The sequence below is a fragment of the Palaemon carinicauda genome, chromosome 34 (assembly GCF_036898095.1).
Source record: "Palaemon carinicauda isolate YSFRI2023 chromosome 34, ASM3689809v2, whole genome shotgun sequence".
Taxonomy (NCBI): Eukaryota; Metazoa; Arthropoda; class Malacostraca; order Decapoda; family Palaemonidae; genus Palaemon; species Palaemon carinicauda.
This window is the reverse complement of record NC_090758.1, coordinates 35,734,739-35,735,504: the sequence shown is the minus strand read 5'-3', so window position 1 is coordinate 35,735,504 and position 766 is coordinate 35,734,739.

Sequence of the window (766 nt, the reverse complement as noted above, 5' to 3'; positions counted from 1 at the left end):
GCATTGATGCGCGAACTCGCGTGAACAAGCCGTGAAAATGTCCTGAACAGTGCGGGAACTCGTGTGTCAGAGCGTACTAATGCGTGCCATGCGTGCCAGAACTTTGAAATGTTTAAAGTTTGTGGCACGCATTGGCACGCACAAAATAGTCGTGAAATAGTCGTGAACGATGCGCCAACTGGAGTGAACTGGAGTGAACAGTGCGGGAACAGGCGTGAACTGGAGTGAACGATGCGGGAAGTGGCGTGAACTTTATAATGAAGAGAAACAAAAAGGAAACGAAAAAATTAATGAAAAGGAAAGAAAAATAAACCTAATAAATTTTTATATTTGCTGTTTTAATGTGAAAAAAAATTATATCTTATTTCAAACTATTTCTATAACTTTATAATGAAGAGAAACAAAAAGAAAACGAAAATAAATAATGAAAAGGAAAGAAAATTAAACCTAATAAATTTTTATATTTGCTGTTTTAATGTGAAAAAAAAATTATATCTTATTTCAAACTATTTCTATAACTTTATAATGAAGAGAAACAAAAAGGAAACGAAAAAATTAATGAAAAGGAAAGAAAAATAAACTAAATAAATTTTTATATTTGCTGTTTTAATGTGAAAAAAAAATTCTTATTTCAAACTATTTCTATAACTTTATAATGAAGAGAAACAAAAAGGAAACGAAAAAATTAATGAAAAGGAAAGAAAAATATAAACCTAATAATTGTTTATATTTGCTGTTTGAATGTAAAAATAAAATTATGTCTTAT